This window comes from Vigna umbellata, chromosome 6, assembly GCF_029865625.1.
Source record: "Vigna umbellata cultivar VRB3 chromosome 6, Vumbellata_1.0, whole genome shotgun sequence".
Classification (NCBI taxonomy): Eukaryota; Viridiplantae; Streptophyta; class Magnoliopsida; order Fabales; family Fabaceae; genus Vigna; species Vigna umbellata.
Genome location: NC_142170.1, coordinates 33,534,592 through 33,561,924, shown reverse-complemented (window position 1 = coordinate 33,561,924; position 27,333 = coordinate 33,534,592). Strand labels below are relative to the sequence as shown.

The following is a 27,333-nucleotide window of genomic DNA, read 5'->3' as shown; positions in this document are numbered from 1 at the left end:
TATGGTGAACTAAACCTTGTATGTTTGTTGGGGAATCAATGTAATCTTTTGAAGCTCTCATATATGGAATTTGTTCTTGCATCTTAATCTAAGATTTATGCTTTCTTTCATCATTAGTTAGGGTTTTTCCTCTTTGCTTAATGCTTGCTTTGTTTAACTCATTCAATGCATGATTATTGATTTTGTCGATACGGGAACGTACGGGGAAGTCTAGATCCGGGGAATTTCTCCCAATAGTATATTGGTTGCCTTAAGCTCCTGTGCTAAAAAAACTAATTATTAGGAATGCTAGGAATTGTATGAACTCGTAATTAGGGAGAAGCCTTCTTGAAAGGTAATTTAGAGAGTGGCATTAACAATGATGACTTGAATGTTGAATTCCTAAAATATATGAGAGTGGATAAGATGAAATTGACCCCCAACAACATATTCATCAATATATTTCATTGAAAGTGCTTGTCTTTTGTTTTAGCCATTGATCAACCTCATGCATACATGTTTATTTTCGTCTTTTGCATATTAAACTCCACTTATTTTGTTCTTAAGTCTTAGCTAATCAACAAATCACATAACTAAACTAGGCCGTGAGTCCTTTGGGAGAACGATACTTGGTCTTACCGAGTTTATTACTTGAAACGATTCGGTCATACTTGCCGATTGTTAAACAAGTTTGTGACATCATATTTTGGTGATCATAAATTTGTCCATCAGTCTTGTTCAATTGTGCCACTGTTTTGACTCTTATTTCTTGCTGTTTTGTCTCTTAAAATCCTTAGATTACTGCCACCTTGTTTTGTGCCAAGTTTCTTGATTTTTTAGGTTCAAATTTCATCATTTGTCTTGAAGTTTTCTTTCATTTTCTTGACTTCTACCATGTGCTGTCTAGATTTGGCTCCTTTGCATTAAGGGTGGATTGTACATTTTTCCATTTTCTTTAGACTTGAGTTGGTGCTCTCAAAGTAGACTTGTGAGACACTTTACTATTTTGAAAGAAGGGTGCTGCCCTTACCTTGTTTTTTTGAGACATTTGCCGAGAGATTTGAGTTTCCTTTCTTGTTGTTTTGAGTGAAACCGTGTGCTGCTGTTTTGGCAGTGATTTTTGGCTGTTTCTAACCAGTTTTGTGTGTTAGCTTTGCTGCTGTTTGCTTTGTTAACATGTCTGTAGGTTCAAGCCGTGCTTCCTCCAATGGAGCTAGTCACCATGGAAGCCCTTCTAGCAAATTCGATTTAATGAAGGCCTTCCAACAAATGCAATACAACTTGACTCCTTTAAAGACATGAAACACTAACTTGATGCCATTAGTAAACGGCTGGACAAGGATGCAAAAGCAAAAGGGGAGCAACCTCATGGTCATGATCATGGTTCCTACAAGCAGAAGCAAGAAGCTAGAACCGTAAATGTATACCTTCCCTTGCCAAAGAAGCATCAAGAAGATAAAGCTATGGACCAAAGCCTTACACTACCCAAGTTGAACTTGCCTACTTTCAAAGGGGAAGTCGAGCCGTCCATTTTTCTAGATTAGATAGCTAAAGTAGACCAAATTTTTGATTTGTATAGCGTAAATGGAACTTTGCTTGTAAAGTTAGCTTGTTTAGCTTTAGAGGGATACACCAAACAATGTCTAAATAGGAGATACTTAACCATGGCCTCCCCCGCGAGTACATGGGAACATTGCAGGGACATTTTGTACCAACATTTCGTACCTCCATACTACCATAGGGACCTCTTGATTAAGCTCCAACGGCTTACTCAAGGTAGACGAAGTGTGGAGGAGTATGCTCGCGAGCTCGAAGTGCTCCTACATCGTACTAACCTTAAAGAAAATGATCATGCAAAAATAGTTAGATTTATTAGTGGACTTAATAGCAACATCCAAGATATAATTGAATTCCATGATGATGAGACATTAGATGTAGTGGTTCAAAGAGCCATGAAAGTAGAGAAGAAACTCTTGAAAAAAGAAGCTTGTCACAACAAATTTTCCAAATCTTCAAGAGATGTTTTCTACAAATCCTCATCATCAAAGGATAAAACCAAGGATGTTTCTAAGGAGCCCACTAACAAATCTTGTCCTCATTCTTCTTCTAACCATTCATTTTCCCCACCTAAATCTCCTTCTAGACCAAGTCACATTAAATGTTTTAAATGCTTAGAACATGGTCATATAGCCTCTGCCTACCCCACCAAAAAGGCAACATGCATTGAGTCTACCTCTTCCTTACTTTCACCAACCTATAGCTCTTCTTCCTCATCAAGTGATGCCAAAGAGAAGGTCATGCTTACTTGTTTAAATAAAGCAAGAAAAGAAAGAGAGGAGAGAGTAAAAGAAGAGACTGAGAGGAAAGAAAGAAAGGAGAGAGGAAAGAAAGAAAGGAGAGAGAAAAGAAAGGACAAGAGGACCTTGTGAGAGAAAAGGAGAAGGAAAACGTCCTACATACACAAGAAGTGCTACTGAAGGCACCTTCCACTCCCATCATTCTACAGGATTCAAGCAAATTTAGGGGAGTTTTTCCATCCTTCCACTTTTCTCCAATTATTAAGCTTTTTTCTTTTCTTTAAAACTTTTGTGAAAATATCCCACTTTTCTCATCTCTTATTCCCACTTCTTCACACACCATTCCTAAACCACATCTTGAGTTAATGTTTTCTTTTTTAAACCTAACTCAAGACAAAAATAAAAGTTTTTCTAAAGAAGGATTTTAAGTCTTCACTAAAAAAATGAATCCAATTTCAAAGACCCATTCTTTCAATATTCCTTTTCTATATACATTGTTTGGTAAACATCAATTCATTCACAAAATGTTTGATGTTTTTTGCAGGTTAACATTTGATCAAGGAGGATTTCCTTTGGATTATCAACCAAATAAGTCACTCATCTCTCTTTTTTGCAGCTTTTTCAAAGATTTGAGGTCGAATCCTCTCCAACCTGGGGGGGATGATATGATCATACATAGGTCAAGAATGAAGAGTTTCAGAGTGACAAAAAGCACAAAAAAGTAGAATAGGTTTCATAGGCGTGTATTTGCCTCTTTGATTTCTTTCTCTTAGTTATTGTGCATAAACGCTTATAAACTCTTCTTTCTCTTTAAGAACAAGCAATGTGGGACTTTCCATGGCTTGGTCTTGAAAGAAAAGGAGAGGAAATGGGCGTCCTAGGTGTTAGTGTAAGGTAGCATAGGTAGTTTTCATGTTTTGAACTATAGGAGAACTAGTTGCCGTATAAACCATTTGGAGTGGAGAGATTTCATCAATGTGGGACTTCAAAGATCCTAGAGGACGTGCAGCAGCTGGATTGCCGGCCTCCTCACTCTAAAGTCCCACATCTCCTAGATCTTGCATCCAAGCTCATTCCAAAGGCTATATAATAAGGCTTAGGGGTCTCCTTTGTACACACCTTTGAATCAATTGATTTCTTGAGTTGATTTGCACATTTGCAATCCTCTTTTGAGATAGTATTCTGTCTCCAAAGTCCCTCTTTGGGCAGACCTTATCTTGCTTAAGCAAGTAGCAGTCCTCCTTTGATGCTTATCTTGGAGCCTCCTTCAAGTGGCACATCTTCAAGTCATAAGTTTCCTTTTCTCTAGTCTTTTCCATTTTTAATTTCTCTCCATTCTTTTGTATGCCATTTAGAATATTCTCTCTAGGTATGCTATTCCCCATCACAGAATATTTTCATCCTCTCATATCTTCTCACTGCTTCACCATCACAGAACCTTACCTTCCACCTAGGGTTTCTTCCTCTTCACTGTTCCTTCAATTTCCACCGATCATTTTCCATTTCTCAACGTTTAAAACACTTTCCACCGATCAAACTACCTTTTCCACCGATCAATCTCCATTTCACCCTGATTAATCAGTTCCTTTTGAGCTTCTCCCCCTTTCTAGAGTTCCATCGGTCTAGGTTTTGGTTCTCTGAGTTCCTTCTCAGATTTTGTTCGATTCTCTCTCGGTTTCTCTCTTCCAATAGTGTTTGGGGTTTCTTGGAAGGTTATCACACTTATGTTTTCATCTATTCTCTCTTAATCTTGTGTTCCAATAATTTTCCGCTGCTTATTCTCTCCGAAGGAAGATTCAAGGATTCGCATCGTGCCTATAGTCCTCTTCTCGGAGCCGCTCTTCCATCAGTTGGTATTCAGAGCAAGGTTGAGCACGCTTCAAAGATAAGTATCACTTTCCTTGTGTCTTTTCGCTTTGTCTTGATTCATGTGTTGTCTTGTGTTTATTTGTTGTAATCTGTGTTTGTATCTCTGTTCTGGTTTAATGCTGTGCGTTTAACTTCTTTTATTTTCACGTTTCTGTTTCGTTCATTTTTTCTGTTTTGAGTTTTGTTTCATTTGATTCAGTCTTGTTTTTGTTTTGTCTCACATCTTTAATTCAAATCGTGTTGATCTGTTTAGTTTATGCGTTGTTCATCATTTCTTTTACTATCTTGGTTGATTTCAATTCAATTGTGATTTTGTGTATCTGTTTGAGTTATTCAAATAGGTTTCCAATTTCTATATTGTGTGTTGAGTCGTTCTGTGCCTTGAGTCATTGTTTTTATCATTTTAATTCGGTGCAAATTTTTGTTTGATTGAGTCTTTCTGATTTCTAAGTCATTTCTGTTGTGTCTAAGTCATGTTAATTTGTTTTTTCTGTCCCGAAATTTCATGTAATTCAAATATGGAATTGTAATGGTCTACTTGTATGTTCAAATTTCATTCCAAATGAGCTATGACAATATCAACCGAGAGCTCGGATGCAATCACCGACTAGTAGAACCAATCTATCATTTCTATTGTGAATTTTTTTGGTTTAATTTGTTGCTCTAAAGCTCAACATCTGAATATGCATTGGTTTTAAATTCTAATCTGCTGTGCAAAGTTGAGCTGGTAACAAGTGCAAACCATAAGAGCAATGACATGCTAGGCATGAGCTTGGTTGCAATTGTGCAAATTCCAACAAAAACAGTTTTAGTAGTTGATCGATCTTCAATGCTTTGTTTGAGTCTAGTTATGTTTGTTTCAAATCTGATTTAACACATAGATCATTGCTAAACATCTTTAATTGTTGATTTAGTGTCTTGTTCAAGTTTGAGTTGTTATTTCTGGTTCCAATTAAGTGTTCAAAAGTCATTTGATTAATTGAGTCAAAATTTGAGTGGTTAAGTTACTTAGTTTAAATAATTTGGGGGCTGACTAAGTCAAATTTTGAGATAGTGTGTTTCTGCATCCAGTTGCTTTACAAAAAAGTTTTTTTTAGTTATTTGAAACTGATGATGCAAAGAAACCACGAGTTATAGCTGCCCTAACAATTTTCACTCTTTAAACCACCAAATTTGTGGCATTTTTCATTAACAAGTTGCTGGTTTGATTGCTTACATCTGAGGTCTGTATGGTGCCTCTGCATTTGTGTAAACTTACAGCAAAAGCTTGGTTCATGTGTGATATCTCAAATACACAATTCAAAATCAACATTTCAATCATTTAAAAAAAAGCTCAAAAACTAGTGCAAGTTCAAATCTGAAACCTTATGCACCCTAATCTGACTTTTTCTTAAACATCTCAACAACTTCTTGTTTGTCTTTTATTGCTTTTAAAATCTGTTTTAGTTCTATTCGTTAGGTTCTATTTGTTGTGCTTACTTTGAACAATAGCCTTATTTCTTGTTTGTCATTATTGATTGTTCTAGTTTTGTCTCAGTGCACGTGTAAACTCTGATCTGTTGTTCTTTAATTGTGCTTCTGTTTGCTTTTGTAATCTGGTCTAGAGTTGATCTTGAGTCAGTTTCTCTCCTGTGTTGTCATTGCTTTGTGGCTGTCCTGTATTGTCCATTACTTTGCCTTAGTCTAGCCATTCTTGTTTGAGAAGTTGTTCACTTTGGTTTCTGAAAGTTGAAAGAAAGGTTGTCTGCTTGGTAGCATCTTAGGTGGTGGTAGTTTGACAGATTCTCCAGCTTTGTACTGCCAAGGGAGAATCTCCCTTCCAAACCTTTCATTTGTGTGATTTAAATTTCTAAAGAGAAGCCTGAGTATAGTGAGCTTTATAAGGCTGACTTGGCCTAATTCCTTGGCAATTTGAAATAGACAATTTCATTGTTCATCTAACTGTGTTGCTGACTGTTCATTATGCAGGAAAAGGAGTTTGAGTGATCAAACTAGAATAACTGTGATTGTACTCATTTTAATCTTCTCTTGCATTCATTTTGAACCTTAATTTGTTTGCTGAATCACTGCTACTTTACCTGTTCTGATTGCATTTTGAACTTCTTCATTTCTGCATCAACACTGTTTTAATTGCCAATTCCTGATTTCATGAGTGAGTTATTTGACTTGTTCTTGCTTGGTTTTTTAAAAATTATCACTACACATACGTCTGCATATACTGCTGCACATTGTATTTCATTGGTTTGATCAGATTGGTCTGCTACTTTTGATTAGTCTCGAACATTGTTGTCACCAGTTTGGTCCATTGATTCTGACCAGTTTAACTCAGTGATTTGCTATATAGGCTATACTGGTCAATTAATTGTGAATAAACTTATTCTTCATTTTCCCTACATTGCATCGTGTGGTGTATCTACTGTTTTTGGTGTAGTTGTGCAGATCTGATTTAATTGGTGTCATATAGCTAGTGCATGAGTTTACAAGAATGCAGTGTAGGATATTGATGACAAATTTATGAACACCGAAAAACGGCGCCAAAAACTTGCATTGCAGTGATCATAGAGTCCATCATCTGCACCATCTCTGGTGTATCAGGATTAGTTGGTGGGAGAGGAGGAGGCTGATGAATGCATATTTATGCCCAGTTTTATGCTTTAAAATTCAAAATTTTAGTGATATTCTTGTGCTTAAATGATTGATTTAAAGTGATTGTGTGACGATTGGATTTATTGGGTTTGAGAATTAAAGAGAGTTAAAAAGTGAGTTTTAGCGCATAAATTATTCTTGGATGTCATAACGTTTGTTGATGCAGCTGAAATTAGAGTTTAATTTATTCAAAGCTTGGAGATAAGTGGCCCAAATTGCAAATTAAGGCCCAAAATCACATTTTGTTTGGAAAATAATAGAAAATGGGCCAAACAGACAATCCTTACCCTTGCACCTCCTAAAAATCCCTACATACACTCCTATTTCTTAACAGGCCTAACAACCAAGCCCAAACACTACGCCTTTTCTCCTACACCTCCCTAAGTTTCCTACTCCTACCCCTCCTACAATTCATAAGTCAGATTGCCTAAGATGGTGCCACGTGGCAGTCCACCACTAACACATATAGCCAATCAGATAAGGTCATGTCATCCATCCTTGCACTAATCAGTGAGCCAACCAGGTGCTGCCACATCACCACACTTGACACATCATTACCATCTTCATCAAAAACCCTAGTCTCCTTACCATCAATCCTTGTTGTCGCTGTTTCAACCCAGAAACCTACATCGCCGGCAACTGTCCTCTCCAATCGTAAATAGTCACCATGTCGCTATGCTCCATGGCTGCCGCGACACCATCATCAACACGCACTTGCAGGGAGAACCAGATCGCGAGCATCTTGTCAATCGCGACCTCCATCGCGAGCTAGCCACGCGCATCATCAACAATCGTGCCGCCCAAACGCAGTCACAGCATCAACAACGGCAAGTTCATCTTCTCCTTCCACCAACCACACACAACGCTTCCATAATCCGCGAGAGCTTTTTCGAAACCAGAATCGCGAACTTTGCACACACCATGGATTCTCCACCGCGAGCACGTGCAAGAAGAGAAATCCAAACAGCGAAACCCTCAACGCACCATTCTTCAATTAGCAAGTAGCGCCGCTGTAGAGAAAAGGGTTCGAACCCAAGCATGACCTTCCTTGCTACCGTCATGCAATCTTCTTCCTTGAGTCATCACCACCACAAGCTTATTCTCCACAGCGGCGGAAGCAGGAGCAAGAATTTTCTCCACTCTCCAATTCACGGCGCAAACCCTCAACAATTTGGAAACCCTAATTTTTGGATGAGAATCAGGCTGCCACTTGGCAGACCCTCATTGGTGCGTCTACTCAGTCAAAGTTGGTCAATCCTGGTCAAGTTTGGTGAACCAAGGGGTTTTGGTGCAATTTTAGGAAATTCAATTGGGGTTAAAGTATAGTTAGAAGAACTCCTAGGGGCTTTTCTGTAATTTTGGAAATTTAAGAAGGACATTAGTGAAATAGATAATTCAGTTGATATTTTTAAAGATAATTGATTTAATCTAAAAATATATCAACAGAATATATCTTATCAACAAACTATTCAGGATTCAAGCCCAATCAAGTCCTATATAAAGAGACCCAGGGAAGGAAGAAAAGACACTTCATTCATTCTCATAGTCCTCCACTGGAAGCAAACATCCACCACTCCTCTCACTTTTATTCCATCATGTGTTTCACTCCATTCATGGAGGGCTAAGCTCCTAGGGCTATTCCACTGTAATTTCATTATGGATTCTGAGGTTAAGTTGAATTAATGCAATTGTTTCTTTTGATTATTGATTTGAGTTATTCTCTTTCTATGTCTTTCATCTCTCAACCATATTAAAAGCAATGGTTTTTGCATCATAAGGTATGAATCTACATGCATATTGATCATATGAGTTCAAGGGTTTCTAGGTTTGGTTGACAATCTACTTTGACTAAATTTAGGAACTTTCATATGATTAAATGTGTTTTTCCTATCAATTGAGAATGTACTTTGGTTGGTGGTAATAATTTCAACTATAATTAATTGAGAATTTACTTTAATTAATTAGCTTTTAATTTGGTTAGGAGAGTTAAGAATAGACATGATTAAACACATTAGAATTTGATTGAGAATGTACTTTGGTTGAATTCATTGTGAATAATATAGGAAAGTTTTGCATTTGATTGAGAATCTACTTTGGTTAACTGCATGATTGCCCTCAAATTAATTAAGAATGTACTTTAATTAATTTGAAACTTGAACAATAATCAATTGAACAATTATCTGTGAATAACCGATGATGAATCTATCTTGGAAAAGCAGTAAAATTACCCTATTTCATCATAATTGTTTTTAAGTTTCTTATTTGTTCTTTAAACATTCTCCAAACATCACTTTTATTCTGTAGCATTGCATTGCATTCATAAGATTCAAATATTGAAAGATAATTTTGTTTTCGTTGGGAGACGACTCAGGGTTACTTTAACCCTGTCTACTTTCTTGAATACTACTTGGCAATAATGAAGTTGCCTTAAAAAGTAGTATTAATTTGATAGCTTCAACGATAGCGTATCAAAGGCCTAGGTGCCATCTTCTGCTTACACAGAGAGAAAAGTCATCAGTCCAACTCAAAGAAACAAGGATACGAACTAAACCTAACTATGAGTACACAAGCACAAGCATAGTACACTCCTAACCTATAAGATTCCTAAGGAAAGAACTGTTCTGATACCATTAATGTAACATCCCAAAAATATAGTAAAATATTATATAAAAGAGTCATCACGTGTATGATATTGTAGAACAATTAAATAAAATATAAAGTAAAACTTACAGTTATCCAAAACAACTATAAATTTTAAACTTGTGGGACTTTGTTTGTACCCAACTATAAAAGAGTCATCGTCTTTCTTTTCATTAATGTTAATGCCACTCTCTAAATTACCTTAAACCCGATGTCTCAGCGAAGAAAGCCTAATCATAATCACTAGTTTACAATGTCTCGTCTCCCTAGCAATTAATCATGCATTATAGTGAACAAAAGCTTAAAGGCAACCAACTATCATACTCCTATGTCTAGGTTTGTAATATACTGATGGGAAAGATTCCCCAGATCTAGATTTCCCCGTATGTGTCCATATCAACAAAATCAATAATCATGACATCGAATGAGTTAAACAATGCATGCTTTGAGCAAAGAGGAAAAACCCTAACAATTAATGAAAGAAAGCATGTATCTTATAAAAGATCTTGAAGAACAAATTCAATACTTGAGAGTTTAAGAAGGTTACATCTTTCCCAACAATAATAAGGTTTAGCCCTCCATCGTCATGGAAGAACTAGATGAATAATGGAATGAAAGAATGAAAGAGATAGAAAAACCCCAGAAAGAGAAGAGCAGAGTCGTCACCATCCCCAAATCTACCCCCAAGGGGTGAAAAGTGTGTTTCTGTGCTTAAGCCATCAAAAGATACCAACCCTAGGAAGACTAAAGCCTTATATAGACTTCTAAATATTACCGAAAAATAAACCCAAGCCCATAAGAATAACAGAAAATGGGTCCAAGCCCAAAACAGATCATAAAAATTACAGAAAATTGGCCCAAAGCCTAATAAAGTGGCGCTCAGTGGTAATTAGCGCTCAGCGGTAGTTGCGTTTCTTCTATTTTTCCCCTCAGCTGCATTTTTACCCCTCAGTGGTGCCAACGGGTCCTTGAAAGTGCCGCTCAGCGGTAATTGGCGCTGAGCGGTACTTGCGGCTTCTCTTCTTTTGCACTTTTTGTGTCGTTTTTTGATTCCATCTTTGTCCCACTTCAGTTCTTTCATCAAATTCATCTCAAAACCTGAAAAAATAAGGAAATTAAGCATAAAACCTGTCCAACTCTCTTATTTCCAAAAACATAAGCAAAAGTATGATTCCAAGCTAGTTTCTAGTCATAAAGGTTGTTTTTTATATCAATTTTAAGTATAAAAATAACAATTTTTCAACTGTTATCAATGAACACCTCCTCTGAATGCTTCACGAAGGATGATAGGCTTCTAACTCAGCAACAACAACAACACTCAATCACACTCCATGTGAAAGTTCTCGCTCTATCCAACACACAAAGTTTTCAAAGCCACAACACAAGGGTTTAGCAAACCCTAGAACACTTATCACCGCACACCGTAGATAAGACTTTTCAAAATACACTTATTTCGTATTTTGTATTTCGTATTTTAGAATGAGAGTCTGAATCTAATTTATAGAGATCTCACTCAAGGATACGTCCAAAAATACGTTGTCAACTAAGTAATGTGTGATAATCAATTATCCAATTATGGTAATTAATTATGCATTTAATGAATGCACAACGGTAAAAAAAACTTGCTTAAAACTTCTCATAATTGCTCATTATAATCAATTATGGAAAGTCATAATTGATTATTTATAATCGATTATTATAAATTGATAATCAATTATCTTGAGTATAAAATGAGGTTTTCTTATTCAAAATAAATTTTAACGCAACCTAAGGCAAACAATACATAGAATCAAATATAAACCACATCCTATACATAAATCTACTAAATCAAAAAAGCTTTAATAAAAAAACAAGTCTTCATGAAGATCTTCCTGTGATAAGAGCATGTGAGACTTGACTTTGAGACATCATCAAAATTTCTGCTCTTTAGCTTTATGCTAACAATCTCCCCCTTTTTTATGATGATCAAAAATATTTTAATTTAAAGTTTTTTGTAAGTTGTACCCATCTGTAACTCATACATAACTTAAAGAAGATGAATTAGTAGATAAAAGATAAATATAACTAAGCCTTTAAACATATTTCTCCCCCTTTTTGATCATTATTAAAAAGACGCTATGTATGATATAAAAAAATTTCTCCCCTTAAATATAAGAACTCCCTTTGAATATAAGTCATAAACAAATAAATAACAATTATCATAATTTTTATTAAAGGGAAATAGGAGGCATAATTCAAAACATAGAAAATATAATAAATTTAGAAATCATAATAAATAAATAAAAATAGGATAAAGAAATACTCCTCTTTATTGAGTATCTTAAACAGAATTAAATTGCATTTGATTCTTTAAGGAAGAAAGAGAAGTAGTTAAAAAAAATTATCAAAATTTTCTTTTCAAGTTAAAAACTCCCCCTTAATTTGACAAACCATACTTTACCAAGTTTTGGTGCACACCCAAAAACCTCTTCCTTAATTTTGAAATAACCTCCAAAATAGAAAAAATAATATTTTAGTACCCAAAAATACTTATTTGGGTCCTTTAAAGTTAGAGACAGATTATTTTATAATTGGAATCCATGCATATATTCCATTTGGAACACCATAATGTTTAATTATACATTTATTTAATGTATGACCATTTTTCATGCAATAAAAACACGTAACATCATTTGTGTTCCTATAATTTCTACTTTTATAATTATAATCATAATAATTTTTATTATATTTTGGAACATACTTGATTTTATTTTTATAATTATAATCATTATAATTATATTTAGGAATATTTTTAATTTTATTACCATAATCATAATCGTAGTAATTATAATTATATTAGGAACATTTTTATCAACTGTTTTAACATTTGAATTATTTTTACTACTTTCAACATGAGTTGTTTCTTGTAATTTATTCATATTTATGCAAGATATACATTCAGCATTACTAGCAAATTTTCCTTTTTCTAAATAGGAAATTTTATTTTTTAAATCTTTATTTTCTTCAAAAATATTTTCAAAGTTTAATTTTTAATTTTTATTTTCTTCAAAGATATTTTCAAAATTTAATTTTAAATTTTTGAAATCCTTTTTCAATTTCTTATGAGCTTTATCTAATTTTTAGATTCTACTATTAAAGCAGCATAAGTTTCATGCAATTCATCTTCACTATATTAACTACAATTATCAGAATCGCTAGATGTACTTACTTGGCTTCCAGCGTCATCGTTCACCACTAAACAAATGTTTACTTCTTCATCATAATTGCTTAAGTCAGAAATTGTTTCGTTGTCATCGTCCCATGCGATGTAGGCTTTCTTTTTCTTGAAAAACTTCTTTTCTTTTATTTCTTCACCCTTCTTTTGATTTGGGCAGTCAGCTTTTAAGTGTCCCCTTTCTCCGCAACCATAACATCTATAGTTTGAGGAAAATCCTTGATTTTCTCTCTTTTCGTATTTGAATCTTCCTTTGTCTTTTGATCTCATGAACTTGTTGATCCTTTTTATCATGAGACTCAAATTTAATTCCTCATCTAAGTCTTAATCTTCTAATTTGCTTTTGCTCCTTTCTACCTCAGATTTTAAGGCTAGAGTCCTTTTTTTCTTAGTTTTTTCTTCTTCTTCATCTAGTTTTCCAAGGTCAAGTTCATCCTCTCTCAATTTTCCAAATAATGTCGCCATAGTCATTGTGTTGAGATTTTGTGACTTAGAAATTGCAGTCAATTTTGGTTGCCACGACCTAGTCCAATGAGATGGTTAACGATGTTGGTGAAGCGTTTCTGAACATCCGATATTGTTTCTCCTTGCTTCATCCTGAACATTTCGTATTCCTGGATCAAGGTATTCTTTCTCGCTCTCTTTACGTCATCTGCACCTTCGTGGATTACTCTTAGCACTTCCCACATTTCTTGAGCAGTCTTACAAACAGAGATCTTGTAAAACTCATCCACGGTTAAAGTAGATGAAATAATATTCCAAGCTTTTACATCGTTTTGAAACCTTTTCTTTTAACACGGGGCTTTTGTTCCTGCATATTATTGATAACGGTTTAAAATACCGTTATCTGTTATGTAATTTTGATACTAAATGCACCCCTTTTGACTTAGAAACTTGCTTTAACTCATGTTTTTGCTTTAGTTTTGTAAATAAGAGAGTTGAGGTTGAATTTGTTGATTTTATAATTAATTCCCTTTGTTTTGATAGAAAATGAGTTAATACAGGAAGCAGAGATGAAGTGCTAAGGAGTTAGAGCTTAGAAAGGCCTGGAAAAGCACTTGAAGAAAGGACAATACGAAGCTTGGGCGCCATGTAGAGAAGCTCGGGCGCAGAAAATCGACGTCTGCTGCCTGGGCGTCCAAACTAGAGGCTCAAGCCCTACGGAAATCGACGTCCACTGCCCGGGTGCCCTAAATGGGGCGCCTGAGCGTCGTGTTTCGCGAGTCAGGCCCAATTCTTGCTCTGTTTCGACTCTTTTCACTAGTGTAGAATTGGCTTTTAACGTCCCCCCATAGACGTCCGTTCACAAAAGGCCTAACGTAAATAATTGACCGGTGGCATTTTCGTAAATAAGTGAAACTCTAGACGTCCGTTGTGCGGGGGGACGGACGTCTATAATATTATAGACGTCCGTGGGGCGGGGTGGACGTTTAAGGGGCTGAACAAAATCAACGCTTCAACTCCCATGTCTGCCGTAAAACGTCCGTCCTGGGAGGGAGCGGACGTCTATATTATAGACGTCCGCCCCCCCCCCCCCCAAACTGACGTTTAGGGTCTTGACAGGGTGGTTGGAGCATTAAATGTCTTCAGCCCCTTAAACGTCCGTCTTGGAAGGTGGCGGACGTCTATAATATTATAGACGTCCACCCCCACAAGACGGACGTTTAAGGGACTGACATGGGGAGTTGAAACGTTCAGTTGTTCAGCCCCTTAAACGTCCGTCCTAGGAGGGGGCAGACATCTATAATATTATAGACGTCCACCCCATCCCAGGACGGACGTTTAAGGGGCTGACATGGGGAGTTGAAACGTTCAGTTGTTGAGCCCCTTAAACGTCCGTCCTAGGAGGGGGCAGACATCTATAATATTATAGACGTCCACCCCATCCCAGGACGGACGTTTAAGGGGCTGACATGGGGAGTTGAAACGTTCAGTTGTTCAACCCCTTAAACGTCGGCCTCCCTCTCACGGACGTCTATAATATTATAGACGTCCGTGCCCCCACCACGGACGTCTAAAACCCCCCGCGAATATCAATTTTAAATTACCATAGACGTCATATTAGTGACGGGCCGGACGTCTATACTATTATAGACGTCCGACACTCTGGGGCCCGGACGTCTCACAGTATTAGTATGCGAAACGTGAACCCGCGAGCAGAACGCTCTCTGTTCATCATCGTCCCCCTACGAACGCTGTCTGCCATTGATTTTCCAGGTGCGTTTTCTCTCTTTTGGACCGTTTAGATTGACTTTCAATACGATTACATTGCTCTGTGATGAAATATCTTTGACTTGAACTGATTAAAAATCGTTTTCTGTCCGTTTTTGTGCAGTCTCTTGCGTGTTCTTGGGCAGCTTCTTTGACTGTTTTTGGACGAGGTGTTAGGTCGTTCCCTCCTCGATTTCCCTCCCTTTCATTTCGAATCTACTTTTCAGGTTAGCTTGTTGTTATTGATAAATTTTTGTATGCATGTAATTGGGTTTTGTGTATGCATGTGTTATTGGATTTTGAATATGCATGTATTAGTTGTGTTATTATAAGTATGAAATCATTGAGTGACACTTAGTTCCCGTTTGAAATTTAACACAAACGATTGATCTTTTAATCATTTGTGTTAAATTTTGAATTGTCCGATTGGACAGTTTGAGAAAATTAATTTTCATAATTTACAAGATGTCAATTGGAGTTTACGGATAAGATTGGTAAAATTTCGGTTCAGTACTTGTGTTGTTCTCCGGATGCATATTTGATTGTGGTCATCGTTCACTACTCTCATTTCGTGTATTTCGGAGACCAATGCGAAATGCTGTCGAAATCTTATCAATTTTATGATGTAGACTTCAATGCACGTGTCTGAGCAAATTATGAAAATTAATTTTTTTGAATGGGTAGGGCCTAATCTTGGGAGAGTTAAAAAACTTGAACTGATGATTTTACGAACATAGTATGGATCGAAGCTGGATGAACGAACGTCGCATCAGTCAAGAATATGATAAGGGTGTTTCGAAGTTCTTGCAATACGTTGAACAAAATGCTAAGTCTGTCAACGGGACATATTTTTGTCCTTGTGTTCGTTGTCTTAATCAAATACGGCAAGACTTAGGCAATGTGCGTGACCATCTATTCATGTACGGCATAATGAGGACTTATACCGTTTGGACTTGGCATGGAGAAGTACTGGACCAGCCTACCACGTCACGAGGAACGGATTATGTGGAAGAATGGATGAGTGACCATTTAGAGGACATGATACGTGATGTCGGTGAAGATAATTTTGGAAGGGCTAATTTGTATGATTCTCTTATTAATGATTCAGAGCAACCGTTGTTCTCAGGATGCTCGAGCTTTACACGTCTGTCTTCAACTTTAAAGTTGTTTAGTTTAAAAGCAAGGAATGGATGGACCGATAAAAGTTTCACCGAGTTGTTGGAGTTGTTGAAGGAGATGCTTCCAGAAAATAATACTCTACCTATTCGTAATTACGAGGCCAAAATTTTTTTATGTCCAATGGGTCTTGAATATCGAAAGATACATGCTTGTCCTAATAATTGTGTTTTGTACACAAAGGAGTTTGCTTCGTTAAAGTATTATCCAACATGTGGTTTATCCCGTTTTAAAAAGAAATCTGACCGAGTCACTGGTAATGAAGGTAATGATGGTGCACCTGCTAAGGTGATGTGGTATTTTCCTATAATACCTAGGTTCAAACGTATGTTCTCTGTTAAAGAAGATGCAAAGAACCTTAAATGGCACTCTGACGAAAGAAAGTGCGATAATCTTCTTCGACACCCTGTTGATTCTCCACAATGGAAAAAGATTGATGACAAATTCCCTGAATTTGGTGCAGATCCAAGAAACTTAAGGCTTGCACTTGCAACTGATGGTATCAATCCTTATTGAAACTTAAGTAGCAAACACAGTTCGTGGCCAGTTATGTTGATGATTTACAATCTTTCTCCTTCGTTGTGCATGAAGAGAAAATATGTGATGTTGTCCATGATGATATCGGGTCCTAGACAACCTGGAAATGACATTGATGTTTACTTAGCACCTTTAATTGATGATTTGAAATTGTTGTGGGAAGAAGGCATCGACGTGTTTGATTCACATGTTCAGGAACAGTTCCGTTTGCGTGCAATGTTGTTTTGCACTATAAATGATTTCCCAGCGTATGGAAACTTGAGCGGTTATAGTGTTAAAGGTCATTTTGCATGTCCCATATGTGAAGAAAACACTAGTTACCTTTAGTTGAAGCATGGTCAGAAGACGGTATATACAAGACATCGAAAATTTCTTCCTCGTAATCATCCTTATCGTAGATTGAAAAAAGCATTTAATGGAAGTGCTGAGGATGAGATTGTGTGCAGACCCCGGAATGGTGAAGAGGTGTACAACGAAGTCAAAAACATTGACATTGTGTTTGGAAAACATCATAAAAGTACCTCTGCAAAGAACATTTGGAAGAAACGATCGATATTTTTTAAGCTTCCATATTGGTGTGAACTTGATGTTAGACATTGTATTGATGTGATGCACGTTGAAAAAAAATGTTTGTGACAATGTCATCAGAACTTTATTAAACGTCAAAGGGAAGAGCAAAGACGGAATTAAAGCAAGACAAGATTTGGCTGACATGGGAATCCGATCTGAGTTACATCCACAGATAATAGGAAGACGCACCTATCTGCCCCCAGTCTGTCACACACTTTCCAAAAAAGAAAAACAAAGTTTTTGTAACTGTTTAAGAAGTGTGAAGGTTCCGCAAGGTTATTCTTCAAATATCAGTAACCTTGTGTCTATGCAAGACTTAAAGCTAGTTGGTTTAAAGTCTCACGATTGTCATGTATTGATGCAACAATTGTTACCTGTTGTTATTCGAGGCATATTACCTCCTTCTGTTACGGGTATTCTGACACGTATGAGTTTTTTCTTTAATGCCATTTGCAAGAAAGTTGTTGATCCTCAAGGTTTAGATGAATTGGAAAATGAGGGAATAAGACTACTATGTCAATTGGAGATGTATTTTCCACCTTCCTTTTTTGACATCATGGTACATTTGATTGTTCATCTAGTCAGAGAAATTCGAATATGTGGGCCAATCTTCTTAAGGTGGATGTACCCAGTTGAAAGATACATGAAGATCTTAAAGGGATATGTCAAGAATCAGTATAGACCAGAAGCTTCAATCATAGAGCGATACGTTGCAGAAGAAGCCATTGAATTTTGTTCAAGTTATATGCCATCTTGTGAACCCGTCGGTCTTCCCAAGAGCAAAAACAAAGGAAAATGTGAATGTAAGGGTGTTCGAGGTGTGTGAATTCAAAGTGTTAGCAGAAAAGAAATTGACCAAGCTCATTTGTACGTCTTAAACAACACTGTTGATGTGATTCCTTACATTTCTGACCACGTTAATGAAATAAAGGCAGCAAACCCAAAAATGAGCGAAAAATGGCATCTTAATGAACATGTGAAAACCTTCTTGCAATGGTTTAAGAAAAAGATGTATGCGACTCCACATGTTTCTGAAACTTTATTGAGGTTATCTCGTGGGCCGAACACAGATGTCATTACATATGGTGGGTACTATATAAACAATATTTCTTTTCAGACAAAGGTAGAAGATGACAAAAGCAGAGTTCAAAATAGTGGCGTCACACTACAAGCTGAGGCTGTGCACTTTGCTAGTTCTAAAGACAAAAATCCAATCACAGCATCCATCAGTTATTTTGGAATAATACAAGAAATATGGGAAGTTGATTACGTCACTTTTAGAGTCCCAATTTTCAAGTGTAAATGGGTTGATATAAATTCTGGTGTCATGATGGATGACCTTGGTTTCACATTGGTAGACTTGAACATGATGAATTACACTGATGAACCATTTATCATGTCTAGTCAAGCAAGACAAATATTCTACGTAAGTGATCCATCGAATAACAAATGGTCAGTGGTTTTAGAAGGTAGAAACATGCATGGACATGATGATGACGATTCTCTTGATATACTTGAGACAACATCTATTGCATGTAGACCCACTGAAGACCCAGTTGATGACGTTGCCGATGTAATGTAGGCAATTCGTAGTGATCACAACAAAGGCATTTGGGAAAAAACAATTAATTAATAGGTTAATATTTTCACTTTTATTGACTTTATATGTATGTTCATCATAATTGAATTATTACTAACGTTGTATAATTTTTCAGGTATGTCGGCCTCAGACATAGGATCGGGAAAGAGCAGACGTGGACGAGGCGTCATCCGAGTAGCAGATGTGACATCCGAACGCGTGGATGGTCAGAGGAGGCATGTTGACATTGACCCCAGATCAGGTCATCCATCAGGGCCAAATGCTGATAGGTTTAGGAGTTATCTGGGTAAGTTAGCAAAAAGTCATGTCTCTATCCTTCATGCATGTTGGGATGACGTCCCAGAGGTCGACAAGAACCTGTTATGGAAAGATGTTCAATTATGTTTAGACTTCATGCAATTTGTGATATACTTATCTTTTATGTTTTCTTTTGGAATAACAAGTTTTTTGTTTTAAACAGCAACATTTTGATATTCCAAACACAATGCAAATCAGAAAGAATTTCTTAAGATCGTCTTTCATTGAGTTTTTATGATTTTACACTTACTTATATACCTTCATAGAGCGGATGCCTTGGGGCTTGAGTCGCCGGACCTAGCACCTGCACTTGCTAGGTACGAGCTGTGGAAGGCTGCTCGGACTAAATCTGATGGGAACATAACATCTTCCTCAGCTGCCTTGATCTCACAGAGAATTGTAAGTTTAAATTATAAGCAGTTATTTGATTGTGTATCTATCACAGCATGTCTTCTAAGTAACTTGGTTTTTTTATGTGCAGGATGAGTTGGTTGAGCAGCAGACTCAGGGCACATTTGCTGGCCAAGGTAGGGACGACATTCTGACAACGGCCATTGGAAGGCCCGAGCACCCAGGACGTGTACGTGGAGTTCTTGGGGCGATTGGTCTTCGTGACTACTTTGGCCCTACACAGAAAACCCCCCAATCAATGAGTCAGGAGACATTGAGGCAGATGGATCTTCAGTGGGAGGAAAGACTCAACCAAAGCATGAGATCAATGGAGCAACGATTCATGGAGCAGCTACAAGAACAAAAACAAATACAAAGAGCGCTTGAAGAAAAGCTGCATTCCATGACGCAAGGCAACATGGGGGCCGATGAAACTCCCACACCACCTCGTGTCAGCACTAGAGGATCATGCCCTACTATAGACCCCACTCAGTATAGCGGTCAATATGAGCTGTTGGTTGATGGGGATCCCCCACGCATTGTGGCTGTCGGACGAGTGCTTGAGGGAGGGCAGACCATTCATGGTGTTGCCATATTACCCCAGCACGTGCGTGTGACCATTGACGAGGTTCGGGATCCCCAGGCTCAGGTGCCTGTACCCACTCCAGAAATTAACTTTGTGGGGGAGGCCATAGGATCATTTATTGCTTGGCCTAGAGCAGTAATCATGTCCCACATCGCTACTCCACAGGTATAATGTCTTTTTCCTTAGTATTTCTATGTTTATTCTTCATATAATTGTTGATAAAGCTTTGACGTAAATTCTTATCTTCAGTTCACACGTCCTTAGAAGCAGCCAATTCATGATACAATCATACATGAAGATGATGAGATGGCTGAAGCGGAGGATGATCCTCTATCAAAGTTAATGACAAAATTACCCAGATTGAAGAAAGTATCCTTAGAACTATATTGGGATTTGAGGGAATTTGGTCTTCCCCCACATGTGCCAGTTTATATCACATTCTCTGATGCATTGGAGATGATTGGAGGAGACAGGATGTTGAATATTTCCATCATTCAGCTGTGGTGCATGTAAGTTAGTCAATTTGGTCTTTCATATTACTTTTATTTACATTGTTATAGTTTCTAACAACTTAACTTTGTTGTTTTAGGTACATGGACACAATCGTTGTAGACTGATGGACAAATTTATGAACACCAAATTATGATGTCACAAACTTGTTTTTCAATCGGCAAGTATGACCGAATCGTTCAAGTAATAAACTTGGTAAGACCAAGTATCGTTCTTCCCAAAGGACTCACGGCCTAGTTTAGTTGTGTGGGTTACTGATTAGTTAAGACTTAAAGACAAAATATTTGGATTTTTATATATGCAAAAGACGAAAATTAAATATGTATGCATGAAGTTTTTGATCAATGGCAAAAAGCAAAAGATAAACACTCTCAATGAAATAGATGTATGAATATGTTGTTGGGGGTCAATTTCATCTTATCCACTCTCATATATTTTAGGAATCCAACATTCAAATCATCATTGTTAATGCCACTCTCTAAAGTACCTTTCAAGAAGGCTTCTCCCTAATCACGAGTTCATACAATTCCTAGCATTCCTAATGATCAGTTCATAAGTGCAGGAGCTTAACGACAACTGATAACAGTTGAAAAACTGTTATTTTCATCATTAAAATTGACACTAAAAGCAACCTTTACACTTAGAAACTAGCTTGAAATCATGCTTTTCTGTATATTTTTGGAAATAAGAGAGCTGGACAGGTTTATGCTTGATTTCAGTGTTTTTGTACAGGTTTTAAGGTGAATTTGGTAAAAGAAGTGAAGAAGGAGAGAGATGAAATCAGAAAAGACAATAAAAAGTGCAAAAGGAGAAGTCGAAGTCACCGCTCAGCGGCAGTTTACCGCTGAGCGGCACTCAGGAGTTTGCGGGAGGTCCGCTGAGGGGCCAAATGGCCGCTGAGGGGAGAAAACAAGTCACGCACTCACCGCTGAGCGGTATTTTACCGTTGAGCGGTACTCTGGAAGTCACGGGAGATCCGCTGAGGGGCAAAATGGCCGCTGAGGGGAGAAAACAAGTCACGCACTCACCGCTAAGCGGTATTTTACCGCTGAGCGGCACTTTAATGGGCTTGGACTTGACTTTTTGTAATTTACGAATGATATATAAGCTTTAGGGTTTCCTAGGGTTAGGCATCTTTGGCAGAAACGAAGCAAACACTCTCTCTTCCACCCCTTGGGGTAGATTGGGAGATGGTGACAGCTCTCCTCTTCTCTTTCACGGGTTTTTCTATCTCTTTCATTCTTTCATTGTAATTCATCTAGATTCACCATGAATATGGTGAACTAACCTCTTTATGTTTGTTGGGGAATCAATGTAGTCTTGTGAAACTCTCATATATGGAATCTGTTTTTACATCTTTTAATTAAGACTTATGCTTTCTTTCATCATTAGTTAGGGTTTTTCCTCTTTGTTTAATGCTTGCATGGTTTAACTCATTCGATGCATGATTATTGGTTTTGTCGATACGGGAACGTACGGGGAAGTCTAGATCCGGGGAATTTCTCCCAATTTTATATTGGTTGTCGTTAAGCTCCTGTACTTATGAACTAATCATTAGGAATGCTAGGAATTGTATGAACTCGTGATTAGGGAGAGGCCTTCTGGAAAGGTACATTAGAGAGTGGCATTAACAATGGTGATTTGATCGTTGAATTCCTAAAATATATGAGAGTGGATAAGATGAAATTGAACCCCAACAACATATCCATACATAAATTTCATTGAAAGTGTTTATCTTTTGTTTTTTGCCATTGATCACAATTCATGCATACATGTTTATTTTCTGTCTTGCATTTAAAACCCCAATTAATTCGTTTGTAAGTCTTAGTTAATTAAGAAATCACATAACTAAACTAGGCCGTGAGTCCTTTGGGAAGAACGATACTTGGTCTTACCAAGTTTTATTACTTCAACGATTCGGTCATACTTGCCGATTGAAAACAAGTTTGTGACATCATAATTTGGTGTTCATAAATTTGTCCATCAAGTTTTTGGCGCCGCTGCCGGGGACTCGTGGTTTAACTGGTTAATTTATGTGATTATTAATTATCTTTGACTTATTTTTTTTATTTTATTTTTAAATTTCGAATTTTTATTTTATTTTATTTTTTTTCTGTTTTCTGTCTTTATTTTCTGAATCTTATATTTTCTTTTATATCTTTTTGTGCTAACCAAATCTTCTAGGGTTTTGTGTTCTTGTGTATGCAGGAGGCAATTCGAACTAGGAGCAAGAAAACAACAGAACCGTTGCTCGAAGGATTAGAAGACAGTAGACGGAGGAGAAGAATCAGAACATCTAGAGAACTTTTCCCTCCTCCGGAAACTCTGTTGCAACCATCACCACAAGGTTCTGACAATAGCTCAGAAAATATGGAGAATAATCATATCAGAAGAACTCTTGCTGATTACACCAATGTAGCTGGACCTCAACATTTTAACAGCATAGCTAGACCTAGAGTCAATGCAGCCAATATGGAGGTCAAACCAGCATTGATCCAACTGGTGAAGAGTAATCAATTCAATGGGTTATCTCATGAAAGCCCATATGAGCACCTTACTACATTTAATGAAATTTGCAACACAGTGAAAATCAATGGGGTGCCAGACGAAGCAATCAAACTTAGTTTGTTTCCTTTCTCATTGGGAGGCAATGCTAAGCTTTGGTTGAACTCTTTTCCAGAAGGAAGTTTCACAAAGTGGGAAGCAGTGGTAACAAAGTTTTTGAACAAGTACTTTCCACAATCAAAGGTGACAAAAGGCAAGCAAGAGATATCTTCATTTAAGCAGGGCATGGAAGAATCACTGGGGCATGCATGGGATAGATACAAAAGTCTGCTAAGAAAAACACCCACGCATGGCTTTGAAGAACAGGAAGTAGTCTTAACTTTCCTTGGAGGGCTTGGTTCACAAACCAAGATGATGCTTGATGCCTCAGTAGGAGGCAATATTAAATGGAAAACTTCAGAGGAAGCTATAGAAATTATTGACAACATGGCTACTAGTGATAATGAGCTCAACAGCGAAAGAGGAGTTCCTATGCAACAAAAAGGGGTTCTCCAATTACAGACACATGATGCCTTGCTAGCTCAAAATAAAATTCTAACTCAACAGCTGGAGACTCTGACTAAAACTCTTGCACAATTACCTAAAGAGTTGAAAACTGCTGCACAGGTGCAAACTCAGTTGTGCGAATTATGTGGAGGTGATCATATCAATGGTCAATGTGCTTTTCCAGTGGAGGCCTTGGAGGATGTTAATTTCATGGCTAATCAATTTCCATACCGTCAAGGGAATTACAATCAAGGGTGGAAACCACATCCAAGCATTGGTCAAGGACAAACTGGGCAAGCAAATCAATATAATAAGCAGCAGCAACCAACCTTTTGGCAACAGTTATCTATGCTTAATGAAAAATCAACAAGGTTGGAAGAAACTCTTCAGCAATTCATACAGAAAACCGAATCTTCTCAAAAGAGCACTGAAGCTGCTATAAAGAATTTGGAGATTCAAATGGGTCAGATTACCAAGCAATTGGAAGAAAGGCCAAATAGAAATTTTGGGGCTAATACTGAGGTTAACCCTAGAGAAGAGTGCAAAGTGGTAAAGAGTGTGAATGAAGAGATAATTGAGTTAGAAGAAGGAGAAACAGAAGAAAGAAGAGAAATAGAGAGCAAAAACAATTTTCCTTTTCCAATAAATCAAGAGAAACAAATGGATTTCACAGAATTATTCAGAATGGTGGATAATAAAGCACCTTGGGAACAGATTTTACAGAAAATTGCAGTTTACACAAAATCTGATGAAGAAATTTTTACAAAGAAGAGACGTAGAGATGATGAGGCAAAAGAGTGTATAACTGTTAAGAAAGAGTCATTCCCTCCTAAAGCGTCAGATCCAGGTAGTTTTTCTATCCCTTGTACTATAGGGAAGAAAAAGGTAAAGAAAGCTCTCCTTGATTTAGGTTCAAGTGTTAACTTGATACCTTATTCTTTACTGGAGCAAATCGGCAATGTTAAAATGAAACATGCAAAGATTAAAATAGTAATGGCCGATGGATCTTCAAAGGAGCCATGTGGGATTGTAGAGGACATTATAGTTTGTGTTGGCAAACTTCAGTTCTTGGCAGACTTTGTGGTGATGAAGATGGAGACTGAGAAGATACCTATCATACTTGGAAGACCGTTTATGAAAACGGCCAGGGCTATCATAGATGTAAATGAAGGTATAGTGGTGCTCCAGGATAGAGAGGAGAGAGTGGTGGTAGATGTTTTCAAAGATGAGATGCAAGCAAAGGAGGAAGAAGCTAGTTATAAAGCTGCATTTCGAGATGCACCCATGACTAGCCGTAAAGATGAAAATCTTGAGGTTTCAGGTAACCATTGTTTGTTGTTTCAGGTACCCAAGGTAGAAGAGATTGGAAGAGGAGAAGAAATTCCTAGAGACTGGAAGAAAAGAAGACTCCAACTTGGCACACCTGTTAGAATCAAGAACAAGTTGTGGGTTGTGAAGGGCTTTAAAGAGAAGGAGATGATAGAGATAGAGTCTCCATGTTCTAGAAGAACCAAAACAGTTCAAAGGAAACAGCTGAGGAGTTGGTGGAAGAACAACATCAATTACAAAGAAGATGGAACTTGAACTTTATTGGGTCAAGCTAATGACATTAAAAGAGCGCTTGCTGGGAGGCAACCCAGTGAATTTAAAAACTTTTGATTTGGTTTTGTAATTTGTAATTTTTGAACATTATTTCTGTATTTATTTTGTTGGATATAGCATCTACTGAAGGATGCTAGGTGGTTAAGTATCTACTGAAGGATACAATGGCTGTAACACCTACTGATGGGTGTTGGTGGATTTTGGGTCAGGCTCGTGACGTTAAATAAGCGCTACCTGGGAGGCAACCCAGTTGATTGAATATTTCTGTTTGTTTATTTTAGTTAGGGTTTGCATAAGCATTTTAAACATTGAATTGCAGGGAACCAGTGAGGGGCATGTATGGAAGGCACGTAGGTTAAGAAAAGAAGGAGAAGAGCACATCACGAAAGTGCCGCTGAGCGGTAACTTACTGCTGAGCGGTACTCTCGCAGATGGGCTTTAGTTTCCCCTTAGCGGGACCCGAGCCCATTAGGGTATTTTTATACCCCAAGCTGCGGTTTAGGTTTTCTATCCAGGCTCTTCTCTGCACAAACACTTCCACATACCTTTTCCAAGGTTTTCCACATCTTTTCATTCTTTCCTCTTGAAAATTTCTCTTCCACTCACTTGCTTATTAGTGTTCCATTTAAGTTTGGGGTTGGAAGAGAGTATTCTAGCTTGGAAGCATTCTCATTGCATCTAGTATCTCCACCCAAGTAAGTAAAATGCATTTTGTTCATTCTAGGGTTTTTGATTTTGAATATGATTGTCAAACCATGAAGATTTAGGGGTTTTGATTTCTTTGCATGATTTGATGATATATTTGATGTTTGAACCGATTCAACTGCATGATTATGAACTGGAAAACTGAAAATTGCATTTGGGTGGAGTTAGGAAAGCTTTAAAACAGGTTTTTCAAAAATCTGCAGAGTTACCGCTGAGGGGTAAATTGTCGCTGAGCGGCACTCTGCCAGATTTGATTTTTCTGGTTTTGTGTGATTTGGAATGTGGTACTGGTGGCGCTGAGGGGAAATTCTGGCCCTCAGCGGTGGTTTAGCTTCGAAAGGAGTTGTGTTCTGTGTTTTACTAATGATTAACATCATGTTCTGTGGTTTGGTTTTGTGTTTTGAATGTAGGAATGGCATCCTCATCCGGAAAAAGATTGAAAACCATGGCAAACAAGAGAAAGGAAAAGGAACCAGAGCAACCCCATTCTAGCAGGTTCCTCTCTAGGAAACATGAGAAGCACTTTAAAGTGGTTCAGGACAGGAGACTTCTGATGGAGAGAAAGGTTGGAATGATACCTAACCTTGCTCCTCAATTTGGAGAGCAAGTGTTAGGGAATGATTGGGGAAAGCTAGCCACTTATCCTGCACCTGCCAATATAGCTGTGGTTAAGGAATTTTACACCAAGGTAAAGAAGATTGGTGATTATCCAGCTGAGAATTATTTGGGCTATGTTAGGGGCCATTCTATCAGGTATGATCCTGATTCAATTAATAACTTTCTGGACACTGTATGGGCTGGTGAGCAGTGCCAGTTTGCTCTTTGCATGGAGGAAGGTGCTGATTATGAGGATGTGGAGAGAGTACTGTGTATACCTGGAGGACACTTCCAAAGGAATAGATCTGGCTCAGTGGTTAACATTAGGAGGACGGATTTGACTCCTCTTGCAAAGTATTGGATGGCGTTTTCTCATGCCAACATTCAGCCATGTTCACATGTGTCAGATATTACTCTCAGCAGGGCATTTTTCATTTATTGTGCTATCAAAAATTTGAATGTTAATATTGGGCAGGTGATAGCTGATGAGATTAGTGTGTGCGCTAATACTTCAAACAACAAAGCACCACTAGGACATCCTTCTTTGATCACGCACCTTTGCAAGATAGCTGGGGTGGACACTTCTGCTCCACCTTTTGAGAGGCCAAGAAAAGCTATTGATGAGGCCTACTATAGACAGTACTGTGGAGGTGATGATGCAGCTCAGCCAGTTCCACCACGCCGTGCTCGTAGAGAGAGAGGGCCAGCACAGAGCCAGACATCTGCTGAGACACATGTAGCAGAGCCATTCCAGATGACGGACATGTATATGTCTCTTATAGGGGCTCAGTTGCAGTCCATTCACAGAGGGCAGGTGGCCACTGCTGAGATGATTGTGGGGATGTATGATACACCT

At 37.7% G+C, this 27,333-nt stretch overlaps 1 pseudogene; it reads left to right on the top strand.

Moving 5' to 3' along the window:
* The first annotated feature begins 1,155 nt into the window (after window positions 1–1,155).
* Window positions 1,156–2,945, top strand: LOC148197294 (uncharacterized; annotated as a pseudogene).
* Window positions 2,946–27,333: the final 24,388 nt, after the last annotated feature.